General features: G+C 32.3%; 1 long non-coding RNA gene across 1 annotated transcript; it reads right to left on the bottom strand.

Moving 5' to 3' along the window:
- Positions 1-1,065: 1,065 nt before the first annotated feature.
- Positions 1,066-2,626, bottom strand: LOC124378188. Its single transcript, XR_006924171.1, has 2 exons — positions 2,590-2,626; positions 1,066-1,295 (listed from the first exon to the last, which is right to left on the bottom strand). It is a non-coding gene; the product is annotated as an uncharacterized LOC124378188 (long non-coding RNA).
- Positions 2,627-3,175: the final 549 nt, after the last annotated feature.

The following is a 3,175-nucleotide window of genomic DNA, read 5'->3' as shown; positions in this document are numbered from 1 at the left end:
TGGCGGAGAGAATCCGGTAATTTTCCACAATAAAACATCGTTCAAAATCAGATAATAAATAAAACGGAAATAATGTAAGTTATGTATTCTTTCTGTGCGGCCCAGTACCAATTGACCCTGGGGGTTGGGGACCACTGCTCTAGAGCACAAAGACTGAGACTGGTGCAACAATTCACCAATCGCAAAGCCTTTACCCTAAAAAAGTAAAAGTTTGTTTTGCTAATAATAAAAAAAGCACAATCATTATATCATACAATCATCGTTTTTGAGAAACAACAAACAAGGTAAAAAGCAAAAACACACAATTTACAAGTAATGGATAAATAGAAGAAAGTTCTGTGGAGTCGAAATTTAAAAATTTTTGCCTTAAAAAGTAGGAATTATGTAAGATAATGAACAGGAGAGATGATGTTAGCAGAGTCCCTCACCCCCACAATTAAACATGGAGGTGGAAGCTTAAGAGTTTGGCAGTGGTTTTAGAGCACGGTAGTTTGGAGACTTTTTCCGGGTAAAAGGAACCAACATGGCAACAATTCCATTCTTCAACACCATGCGATTCTGTCTGGACTGCGGCTAATTGAAACCGACCTCACTGTACAACAAAACGATGAACTGAAGCATACATCCAAGCTTCATTTAGAGAGCAGACAGTCGTCTAGACTCTGGAGTGTTAGCCAGCATGGAATGACCTGCCCAGTCACCGCACCTAAATCCTATTGAACTGCTCTGGGATGAAGTGGATCACAAAAAAAAGAACAAACTAGTGAAGAGCATCTTTTTGGAAGAGGAACGGAAAAATACATTTTCAGCTAAATGTTTGAAGAAACAAACTGTCTGGATGCTAAGAGTGTGTAAAGCTGTTTTTTTATGCTACAGGAGGCTTTTACAATGAAAATAAAATAGGAGCATCCGTACATATATATTTTTTGGTCAAAGTAAATCTTCATACTGTTAAATGAGCAAGTTTGTTGGTGCATGCATGTGTCAGTCAAAAAAACATAAAAGACTACGACTTAATTAATTAACACTATTTAGCATGAAAAGTATCGCACCCAGGACACGCACTTGCTGGATTTTCATTTATACACAAGCATGCTGTTTCACATTTTCTAGACAACAGGAAACACTTGCCTACTCGTCTCGCTGCCATGTGAATTGTCCTCCATCTCTAGTTAATCTGTTCATTTCTTTTTCCCTCACACCTCAATCTGTCCTCCACTCTCCAATCATCTGTCTGTCTCCTGAATCCGAATCGTCTTACTTCGTGTCCTCATGCTGCAGCAACAACTGCTGTGCTGGAGTTTGTATTAGTCAGCATTTGGAAGGAAAAAAAAAAAGTAAAAAGCAGGAATTGAGACAAAGCTAGTCAATGTAAGAACTTTTTAAACATTTAGCCTGCTAATGCTAATTCAGGGTACAATAAAGGATTGTGGAATTTTCAGCAGAACACTGATTAGAGTAGTGTTTGAAAAAATGCTTTAATCTAAACCCATTACAAACAGATTTTTCAAAACAACTTAACAACAAACAAATATTGTATTAGCTAAATACAAAAATTAGCTAAATTCTTCAGAAATCGAGTAAAATGTTCAGTAATACAAGCTGGTCGAAATGCTAACACTAAGCCAAACAATTAGCTGTAGTCGTTCTGGCTAGAAGGGATATATTATTATAATTTTTTCAATTTACCTCATTGTTTAACTGTTCACATTTTAAATTTATTGATTTTGTTGAATTGTAATTTAACTATGTTTAGCGAAAAAAGTATATATTTTTTTTACGCAAAACTGCTTAGCCAGTTCAAAAATTTGAATAAAACAGCGTTTTCTTTTAATAATATATTTTATAAAATAAAAATGCAAAAAAATATATTTTGAATAATAAAAAAAAAAGTGTCAAATGTAATTTTCTTTGTGTCGACTAAAAGTTGTTGAATTATGGAATATATTGTATAAAAAAACTAAGAAAACAATTTAGTTAATGATGTTAGTAGGGAAAAAAAAGATTAATTTAGTGAAAACAGCATCTATTTGCCTATGCTGTTTTTCTCTTCTTTTTTTCTTACTTTCTTTTTTTTATGTTTAGTTTTAAGGAAAAAATAAAAAATATTAAAAATGATTTGCACAAATGCCAAGGCTAGTTTTCCTTTTTTTCTTTAGCATTTAGGATATTAGCTAGTAAAACAGAGTTGTATTAAAGTGAAGAATGTTCTTTTTTTGTTTCTTTCTTTCTTAGTATTAAACAAATCACGATCGAATAATCAGTGTGCGAAACAGGGTCGATGTAGGTCAAAAACTAAAGGCAATTTTTCAAATTCCAGAACATGTTCAGTGAAACTGTTAAAGCTAAAAAAAAATGTTATTAAATGTTGCGAAAACTAGGACAAAAGTGTGCAAAGAGAACATACAGCAATAAAAAATTAGCAGGTTTCACTATGAAAAAAGTAGCAATGCTAATGTAGCTAATCCAGCTTATAGCAGAAGGCGTGACTGGTGTGCTTTCGTCTGATTGGTTTGTTTTTAAATGGTTGGGGCTAACAATTATTGACTCTTTCTATGAGATTTTCAGTCATAGAGATCAGAATCTTACCAGGATCCCTCCTTTCCATGTGCTCCACCACTCCAGCTTTAAACAGAACAGGAATATATAAGCTAGTTTCCTCTTTTAATGCAAGCACTAACACACGAGTCAAATGTTAGCGAGCCTCCTAATCATTATTAACGACTCTCAGGGTGACTTAATGGGCTCCGTTTGAGTTGTTTGACCCAGTTAGCGAGGCTAATGTGGCAAAACGATGAGGTAGTAGGTGCTGTGTTTGTGCTGTGATGGAAAGATGTTTAAACTCTATGCATGCTTTTGTGCTTGGTTCGAAGTAAAATAAATAAATAAATAAATAAATAATTTATATATATATATATATATATATATATATATATATATATATATATATATATATATATATATATATTCATTTACTTAACTGCTGGAATTCTATGAATATATAAATACTGTATCTATTTATTTAAAGAAAAAAATACATGAAAAAATAATGGAAATGAAAAACAAACATTGTCAAAACAAAGTCAAATGTAATATTTGTAAAAAAATTAAATAATACATTTACTAATTAATTATTTGTGTCAAAATAAAAAGTAGGTGATTTACCAATAAAAAA

This window comes from Silurus meridionalis, chromosome 24 (assembly GCF_014805685.1).
Source record: "Silurus meridionalis isolate SWU-2019-XX chromosome 24, ASM1480568v1, whole genome shotgun sequence".
Classification (NCBI taxonomy): domain Eukaryota; kingdom Metazoa; phylum Chordata; class Actinopteri; order Siluriformes; family Siluridae; genus Silurus; species Silurus meridionalis.
Note: the sequence above shows the minus strand (reverse complement) of the source record. Positions and strands in the feature narration are given on the sequence as shown.